Raw genomic sequence first — 10,352 nt, 5'->3', positions numbered from 1 at the left:
GATCATTCCATGTTCCTGCTATACCAGGGGTCAGCAACCCGCAGCTCTGGAGCCACATGTGGCTCTTTCATCCCTCTGCTGTGACTCCCTATTGCTGGTTGGCTCCACAATTGATAGGACTTTCGATTAGGACAGGTAGAGGAAAAAGAACACCGTGCTAGGAGGAGACACTATGGTGGGGGAATTGGACTTCCGGCCAGCAGAGGAAAACGGATGCCACGCTCGGAGGAAACTATGATGGGGGAAACAGACTTCCAGTCAGCTCCAGAATTGAACAGGGGCTTCCAGTTAGGACCTTTGTGGCTCTTTGAGTGTTTAAGGTTGCTGACCCCTGTGCTATACAGTAAATAAATTGATAGCAATATACAGGTAATCCTTGATTGATGACCTCATTGAGACCAGAATTTTGGTCATAAGTTGAGACCCCCACATGACCCAACCAGCACCCATAATATGATGATGTAATCACAGGACAAAGGAGGAATCACAATGTTTTACAAGGACCAGGAATGCTTTATGGGCTCTAAAGCACCCTTTCTGAGGCTGTAGTAACTTTGGTCATTAAACAATCGGTCGTAAACTGAAAACCACCTGTAAGTGAAGAGTGATAAGCCCTTTCCTCCCCTCCCAACTCTGCAGCAAGTAGAAATAAAGATGTTCAGTATAAAGGTGAATCTGATAAATCTCCCATCAATTTCATCACCAAAAAATATGGTACTTTGTATTCTGCTTTTATTTTCTATAGATTAAGGCCTTCATTCATAATATTCCCTCCTATTTTTGCCATAACAATCCTGTGAGGTGGGTTGGGCTGAAAAAAAGAATGAATGCCTCAAAATCACCCAGTTTTTATGCCTCAAGTAGGACTACAATTCACCATCCTCTGAGTTCTAGGTCAGCACCTGAACCACTGCACCATACTGGCTCTAAAAATTAATTGCAAAGGTTCATGTGGGGAAAAAAACTCAGTTCCATTATCGCTGTTTCCTTTGTCACTGACCAAATTTACTAAGTTCCATAATGAACCATAGCTGTTTTGAAGCTGGCCAAAAGTTAACAGGTTTTATATCCAACTGTTAATGTTTCTCTCCCAAGAACAAGAACAATTATTTTTAATAGAACTGAATAAGCAGTCCCAAATCCTTGTTTTTACTCTGGAATTCTATCCTCATCAAATATGACATTTGACAGATGTGCTGCAGCACTTTTTTTCTTTATTTCTCCTTTAATTACATGGTCCTACGCCCTAACATCTGGTCTTTAAAAATTGCATTATTCAGCATGTATCCTTCTCTAAGTACATGCAAAGAGGACAGAACGTTCTTTCTACAGTGCTGAGAAAGTCAAGAATTGAGAACATGACAGACTTGCTTCTGGACAAATGGAAGGGCTTCTTCTGACCTTTTTCTTTTGAGGTTCCTCAGAAGAAGAGTGAACATCCATCAATTCTAATTTCTACCCCTAACTTCACCCTCAGTGCAGAGGTGGACTTCAGCAGGTTCTGACCAGTTCTGGAGAACTGGTAGCAGAAATTTTGAGTAGTTCGGAGAACCTGTAAATACCACCTCTGACCAGCCCCGGCCCCATCTATTCTCTGCCTCCTGAGTCCCAGCTGATCAGGAGGAAATGGGGATTTTGAAGTAACCTTCCCCTGGAGTGGGGAGGGAATGGACATTTTACAGTATCCTTCCCCTGCCACGCCCACCAAGCCACACCCACAGAATCGATAGTAAAAATTTTGAAACCCACCACTACCTCAGTGTAAGTCTGGAGAATCCAGTTCCATTCCACAAGACAGATCATTCCATTCAGGGAAAGCCTGGATGTAATTCAATTCTTAAAATGTTTTCCAATGTCATTGATAATCATTAGCTTGGAAGACCAAAACTGGAGAATATGCAGCTGTGGAAAAATTAACTGCATGAGAGAGGTCTAACCAAATTCAAGGAGTAATGGCTCCCTTGTATACAAGATACCACACAGCAAGGGAATTTAAGACTTAGAATATGTTTTTTTAAAGGAGAAGCTGTTAAAAATAATTAAAATGATCTAAACAGAAATGAGTAATAATTATAGAACTTGAAAGCTTAGTATAAAATTATTTAAGTGGCGGTTAGCAGTTGGAGAAAAAAGAAAATAAAGTTGAAAAAAGGGGAACAAAAGTGGAGAGCTACTTGAATCCGTTTCCTTATAGACAGTTTTTTTCTGTTACTTTTTTTTTCATTTTTTTCATTTTTGTTAATCATTACATCATTTGAGTGCCCACTAATCTACAACCCTCACCTCAATGTAAATTTTATTCAACAGCAACTACAATGATACGTAATTAATTATTTTATATGTACTATGTACATAAAAGATTAATACCAACATTGATGAGTTAGGGATTATATTACTATGTATATAATTATATTTAGGTATACTATTCCTTTACCCATTTTTCTTCCTTTAGTTTCATTTTTCTGTTGCTTTTTACTTAGTTATTAAAAATACTATTTTCTTTAAAAAAAAAAAAACAACTTTGGTATATATGAATAGTTATCAAAATTGACCATGTAAGTCATTCACACTGGTGGCATGGGAATAAAAGAAAACGAATCTTATCAATAAACAACAATAACATTGCAATTACATCAGATTTAACAAGTGCACATTTCCAAATATATCCCCTGTGTCAGTCACGGTTTTTCTGGCACAAACTGAATTGGAAGGATTATATTAATGCTCACTGGTTTACCTTCTCTAAAATGCCAGCATTATGAGGAGCACACTGGTGTTCATGTGTGTTATTTTAATAATTATATAGCATAATTACAGATTGCACTTGCCAATTTATTCTTCCAAAACGTTAAACAAATGCAAATTAATGTTTATACTACTCTTTTAAAATATTTCAAACAGATACAGGTCATTTGGTGCTTGCGGGAAGAACTTGCATTTAATTAAAATGCTTTAGAGAAAAACACTTCTCCCTATATAATGCAGGAAGTATGGGCAAAATGCTCATCTCTGTTATATCTGCTCTCAGTCCTCCTTCCCCATTGCCTTCCATTAGAATTAAGGACCCCTTACAACCTTTCACGATGAAGTGATAGAGACTTCAACCATGATATCTGCAGCTCAGCATCAGGGCAAACAGGCATGGTAAGATGTAATTTCTAGGTTCTACCATATCGCAAGATCTAAAATGGACAACTAACATCAAAAACATCATCAAAAAAGCACAACAAAGAATGTGCCAACTCAGAAAGCTCAAACTGCCCAAAGAGCTGCTGATTCAGTTCTACAGAGGAATTATTGAGTCTGTCATCTGCACCTCCATAACTGTCTGGTTTGGCTCTGCAACCCAACAAGACAGACACAGACTTCAGAGGATAATTAGAACAGCAGAAAAAACAGTTACTACCAACCTGCCTTCCATTAAGGACCTGTATACTGCACGAGTCAGAAACAGGGCTGTGAAAATATTTACAGACCCCTCACACCCTGGACATAAATTGTTTTAACTCCTACCCTCAAAAGGACACTATAGAGCACTGCACACCAGAACAACTAGACACAAGAACAGTTTTTTCCCAAATGCCATCACTCTGCTAAACAAATAATTCCCTCAACACTGTCAAACTATTTACTAAGTCTGTACTACTATTAATCTTCTCATCGTTCCCACCACCCATCACCTTCCATTACAGTATGACTGCAATTTTGTTGCTTGTATTCTTACGATTTATATTGATATTGTTTCCTGATTGCTTATTTGTACCCTATGACTATCATTAAGTGTTGTACCTTATGATTCTTGATGAACATATCTTTTCTTTTATGTACACTGAGAGCATATGCACCAAGACAAATTCCTTGTGTGTCCAATCACACTTGGCCAATAAAAAATTCTATTCTATTCTATTCTATTCTATTCTATTCTATTCTATTCTATTCTATTCTATTCTATTCTATTCTATTCTATTCTATTCTAATAGGGAACCACAACAAAAGAAACAAATCCGAAACTGATTCCAAGTTTTATATAATTACAATATAGAAGAGATGCACCTGCTCTCTCAAATACCACACCACCCAATGTTCGTTCATTCATTCATTCATTCATTCATTCATTCCAGATTCCCTTGTCTCATCCATGTATGATTTTCAGACTATCCTGGTTCCTGACATGGACCTTGTTAATCTATCTGACAGCAAAGTGTCATAACTTGTGTCATTTTCATATGTTGAGGTAGACAATGAAGTGGTAAGGGGCATCTTTGCCCAAGGACTCCTATTGGTAAGATGGGTATCAGCTGAATTTCAACTTTGGTCTCCTGTGTCAAAGATGATGCTTTAACCACTGCACTATCCAACTGCTATCCAAATAGCCAATCAGTCAGACACTGTGGAAGTAGAGAAGGACCAGAAGACAGTGGTGGTGATAGATGTAGTGGTACCAACATCAGGAAGAAGGAGTATGAGAATCTAGAAAAGTACCAGGCTTGAAAGAAGAATCTAGGGATGATGTGGAAAGTAAAGGCCAAAGTAGTGCTAAGTAGGGATAGGAGCACTTGGGGCTGTGATTCCTAAACTGGAAGAGTGACTCCAACAGATCCTAGGAGCAACGACAAAGCTCTCTATCCAGAAGAGTCCAATGTAGGAACAGTTAAGATACTGTGCAGAACCATCAAACTCCCAGGTCTTTGGTAAAGAATCTGAGACTGAGTAAAACACATATAGGACCCATATAAACCAGTATAAATAGCTTTGCAAGCAAGCATTTCCAGTTTTCGATGTATACATAAAAGGATTTACATACTTATCTGGAAGCCTGTTTGAAAATTAGCTCTGTGCCATGGTTTGTTGAATAAACCAGAATTGGCTGGGTTTGCATAATGCATTGAGTCAAGAGTTATATTTTATAAACACAATGGCTAGGTTCACACAACAAGAGTCATCCGTAGCCAAACAAAAATCACATGACTCGGCAATTTTTTTCAGTCTTGGGTGTCTTTCTCATGCATGGACTTCAACGCTCTGAATCCCCTAGCCAGCATAGCCATCCTGGATAACCTGGGAAGTCACCCAGCTTGAAGAAGGTTGGTTTAATGGGAAGTGGGAACCCATTCAGCATCAATGTGCATGCCAGACATTATTTATTTATTTGTAATGTGGCTGCCTACCTTATACAGTAATCCTAGATGGCTCACATAAAAATCAATAAAACAACAACATAAAAAGATTTCATGATAACCCACACCAATATTCAGTGGCTTATCCCAATCATAATCCAGTGTTGGTGGAAGAGACAGGTCTTCAAGTCTTCTAGAAGGCTAAAAGGATGGGGCTTCACATAATTTAACAACCGGTTCACCCAGCACCGAAAATGTGAGTGTGCAGTCATGGCTTGCACGCATGTGCGCGGCTTAGAAAATGTGGCTAAATAGGATGGCATAGCACTGGGGCAGGTGGGGGGGGGCAGGCCCACCCACAGGTCACTACTACCGGTTCGCCCGAACCAGTCTGAACTGGCTGAATCCCACCACTGGATGAGAGGGTAAATTTCAAATGGGAAGTTGTTCCAAAAAGTTGGAGTGGCTATGGAGAAGGCACACCTTCAAGGTCCCAGCAGATGACAATATGAGAGAAGGAACCTGAACCTGAAGGTCACCCTATCTGACCTTATAAGATGAGCAGATACCCTTAGGAACAGACAGTCCTGCAAATAACCTAGTCCTATGACATGTAGGGTTGTAAAAGTGATATCCAGCATTGTACTGCATCTGGAATCTTATGGTGAGTGAGGGTAAACTCAAATAACAATCATGTAAGATGGCCAAACTATGAGATGTCCATCGTTACTCATATCACTGCATTGTGGACTAGTTGTAGCTTCTGGGTGACCTTTCAAGGGCAGCCCCAAATGAATAATCCAAATGAGAGCTGAATAAGGTGACAGTTACTATAAGCAAGTCCTCCCAAACAATTGGTGCAAAAAAAATAAATTTGGGCAAAGGCTTGCCTGGCCATGGCTGCAACTTGCTTCTTGTGTGAGTCCAGGAGAACCCCCAGATTGCACACCAACTCTGTCCAGGAAAGTGCTACCCCTCCATAGTCAAAGAGGTCACCTTTCCAGACCCTCTGGGATCAAACATCCTCAGACATTCTGTCTTTCTAGGACTGGGCTTCAGCTGGTTTGTCCCCATCCAAGCCTTCACAGCAGCGATGAAATCCGGCCGGTTCTATCCGGCTCACGCAAACCAGTAGCACCGGCGGTGGGAGGTTTCACCTACCCGCTGGGACGTCATTACGTCCCATATTTTACCCTCTGTGCATGCACAGAGGAGGAACACACACGCGTAGTGTGCTCCCGTTCCTGAACCAGTAGCAAAGGTAAGTGGATTTCACCGCTGCTTCACAGCCTTGGTGGGGCACTGGATAAGCACCTAAACAGCATCACCAGCTCAGCATGGGGTGGAGATGCATAATTATTATCTGTATACTGATGATTCTATACCCCATGGTGTCAAATGATCTCATCTAATAGTGTCATCTAGATATTAATAGGAAAGGTATGAAACCCAAATCCGGCATCCCACACAAAAGGCCTAGGGCTGAATTTCTCTGTCCCTATCAACATCAACAAGTACCAGCCACAAGGAAAGGAGGAGAATCACTATAAAAGAGTACCTCCCTCCAACTTCCAGGAGCTGGTCCAGAATGATATACATGCTGGTTGTGATTAGCGTTAGTTTGAATAATGGGATACTTGATTTAGTGTACATTGTAAATTGATACCAGTTCACATTTAATGTGTCCCCAAATTCAGTCCATATGAGGTTAGCATGTTTGTCATTGTGATTTTGGTTGTGGACACCACTCCTCTTTGTGGTGTGTGCAAAATGGAGAAAAGGAAGATTCCATTGGAGGAAAACAGTACAAATTTAAAAAAGAAAAGTTAAGAGCAAAAATTTGATGCAATTGAACGACACGAACACATAGCAACACTTACAACAAGATGTTGGAGTATCTGAATCTACACTAGAATTTTTTTAAAATTTTGCTTTCTATAAATATTCTATGACTTGATGCCTAGAGTTGTCCTCCTATTGGCTTTGTAAGGGCTCACCCAGACTCCTTATCCATCGAGTGCTTACAGCACTAGAGGTCCTTACCTAATTGCCACAATGAGCCCAAGTGGCAGGACGGTCACTTCAGGCATCAGTAAAGGAAGATTACATATTAATGAAGTTTAAATATCTAATAGATTTCAGGCACACGAAAGTGGGAAATACTTATCTAATGTACTAAATTTTTATCTCAATTTTATTAGTTTAAAAATACCTCAAAATGGCAAACATATATATAATACTCCTTTATCCTCTTTTTCATCACAACAACAGGGAGGTAGGTTGGACTGAAAGAGAACGCCTGGCCTAAAGTCACCCAGCGAGCTTCCCTGCCTGAGGTGGGACTAGAACTCACAGTCTCCTGGTTTCTAGGCCAGAATTTTAACTACTACACCAAAGTGATTCTCATTAGCCTTAGACAGAAAGTTTGTAATTTCACTACTTGCTAGAATAAATACGAAGAGCAACACCTGGCCTCTCTTCCAGGTGTTAATTGAAAATGGGGGTAATTTATAGTCCAAGGAGGTAGGGCAAAATTAATCGTTGCCATAGGAACTGGTGGTTGCCTAATTTAGACAAGGAATTGCTTATACAATTCCTCCAGTGTTAGAGGAAGAGATGTTTGAAATACTATTTACTTGGGAACTCAAGCATAACTCTACTACTTCTATTTCTGTATCCAGAAAATCTTTCTTAAAACTGGATCTCATCTGAAGCACATAGGAAATCCAGGTTTAAAACATGACATGCAATAATCATTTTTATAAACACTGCTAATGGACAGGTGTTTATAAAAAAACAAAAAGTACCTATCCATTAAAAATAGGAGGGCTAGAAATGGAAAACTCTGAAGCTGTGTGCCACAGGTATCTGCAAACTTTTAATTAGAGCTCATTTTATTGCTGACCTGAATGTTGATGAAAGTACCTCCAAAAATTAGCATACCTGACTTACTCTCACTCAGGGATCTGTTGCGACCAACAAATGTAACTATTGTTCATTGCACTTGCATTCTAAAATCTTTCTCTGTTAATACAGTGATAGCACAAAAATCAAGAAAGCAGTACAGAACCAAGAGAAGTATGCAGCAAGAATCCAACTGACCACTAGCTGTCAAATCACATTCTATGAATTCTGTAAATATTTGAAATCTGGAAGATTGTGACCTCATTCATGGTGAGCACAGTGGTTAGAGTGCAGTACTGCAGGCTACTTCTGCTGACTGCCAGCTGCCTGCAATTTAGCGGTTCAAATCTCACCAGGCTCAAGGTTGACTCAATCTTCCAAGGTGGGTAAAATGAGGACCCAAATTGCTGGGTATGCTGACTCTGTAAACTGCTTAGAGAGGGCTGCAAAACACTGTAAAGCGGTATATAAGTCTAAGTGCTATTGCTATTCAGCTGTTTGTAATTTTAAAGGTGTGCCGTTTAATGATGAATATTTGCGCAGTTTTCTATATAACATAGGAGGTAGAATTTATATTCCTAGAATTTTATTCTAGTTTATAACTTATCAGGGGTCCTCCAAATTTTTCAGACTGTAACTTCCTAAATTCTTAATTAGCAAGTCTAATGAACATCTTTATTTCTGAAAAATTTAGGAGTTGTAGACCAATTCTTCTGGAAGGCATCAGGCTGGGGAAGGCTGATCAAGATGTTTTCTGCTGGTCCATTGATATTCCCCCACCATCCCTCAAAAATATGGACAGTTTGTTAAATAGGACATTAAGCCATTGGCAACTGATGTACTTTCCCACTTTATATTTCTTAATTGTGTTAATTAAATCCTCTGGGATTTAAGCTGGGAATTTTTTCTCAATGTCTTTTATAATACTGTGTTACCAAGATCGGCTAGTAAAAATCCAGATTTTCATTGGATTGTTTGCTGTCAGCTTGCAGTTTTTTGCATCTACAAACATGTTGATAACGTAACCTTCCATACATCAGACACCATATGCCTAAGGTTCAGTGGTGGGTTACCCCCGGTTTGGATCGGTTCGCAAGAACCGGCAGTAAAACCGGCGGGAGGCTCCACCCACTGTCCCGGACGTCATCATAAGTGATCTGCGCATGCACAGAAGAGCGCGTGCAGGCATGATGTGAACCAGTAGTAAAGGTAAATAGAACCCACCCTTGCTAAGGTTCCTTCTTAGGTGCAATTTAATTAAACGTATCTCTTCCCAGGACTAATATTTTGTACGAAGGCATCAGGGGTGGGTTCTACTTACCTTTACTACTGGTTCGCATCGTGCCCACGCGCGCTCTTCTGCACATGCGCAGAAGCTTCTGTGCATGCACAGATCACTTATGATGACGTCCAGCTCAGTGGGCAGAGCCTCCCACCAGTTTTACTACCAGTTCTTGCGAACCGGTTCGAACCGGGGCCAACCCACCACTGGAAGGCATCCCAAATTGTTTGGTTCAATGTATTTTTAACAGTGTTGACCTTGTAGCTTTAATTTATTTATTTATTTATTTTATTCAAACAAATTGTGCCATTTGTCCTAACTTCCTCTCTTCCTCTCCTTTCTTCCCTCTATACCTACCTGCCTTTAAAAAAATTATGGAAATCAGCTATTGTGATTTGACTTCTCTGATGAACTTGGATTGCCAAGTCTGAGAGTTTTATTCTACCTTGTCTTTCCTGCTTTTTCAGAATAATGAAAGCAGGTGGCTTGACAATAGAAAAAAACTTGGAATCCATTCCACCTGGTACAATTGATCCAGCTGCTATTCTCCAGCCAAATAACATGCTATTATCTGTGGAAAATCATTTACCTGGAATTAGGAAGAACTTCATGCTTCTACTTTTCTGGTTGTCAATCTGCTCCCTTTGTTTGGATCCTTATAGGCTTCAAAGAAAATGCATTCAATAAAATCCTCTCCTTTTAATATTATTTTGAGCTGTAATTTAAATCCAGAATGATTTTTTTGTCTCCTGTCCACCTGGATTATTTTTCTTCTTGTTGCTTCTAATTAATAGCACCTATTATTATTGCTGTACACAGCCCAGAGCCACTTCGCATGAGATGGTCAGGTAAATAAATTTGATTAATAAATAAACCTCTGTAATTTAATGGGTTAATTACAAGCAGGACCCAGACTCATCAGGGCCAATGAATAATTACCTTCTGAATGGGGATATGTAGCCCTTCAGATCTGAAGAAAAAGAGAAAGTATTTTGGGGAGGATATGAGCAGACAACCCTGCGCCTGTAGCTGGGTCCTTAATGAAGCTG

Source organism: Pituophis catenifer, unplaced genomic scaffold (genome assembly GCF_029215685.1).
Source record: "Pituophis catenifer annectens isolate HBS135680 unplaced genomic scaffold, rPitCat1.0.hap2 SCAF_2, whole genome shotgun sequence".
Taxonomy (NCBI): domain Eukaryota; kingdom Metazoa; phylum Chordata; class Lepidosauria; order Squamata; family Colubridae; genus Pituophis; species Pituophis catenifer.
This window is presented reverse-complemented; position numbering follows the sequence as displayed.